We start from the raw sequence: 215 nt of genomic DNA on the forward strand, positions 1-215 counted from the left end.
CTTTCCTATCAATTCACAATGTCTATCATATCTCCTAGTAAGAAGATGTGGTTTTTATATAGAATAGAATACTACTCTGTCATGGAGAAGGATAAACTTGAAACATTTGAACATAAATTGATGAGACCATACTTTTAAGTGAATTAAATTAGGCACATATGTTCAAATATCACATTGTTTCTCCTGTGAGAAACCAAAAGGGTAAATAAGGATCC

Source organism: Chinchilla lanigera, unplaced genomic scaffold, assembly GCF_000276665.1.
Source record: "Chinchilla lanigera isolate Chin_1 unplaced genomic scaffold, ChiLan1.0 scaffold00157, whole genome shotgun sequence".
In the NCBI taxonomy this organism is placed as follows: Eukaryota; Metazoa; Chordata; class Mammalia; order Rodentia; family Chinchillidae; genus Chinchilla; species Chinchilla lanigera.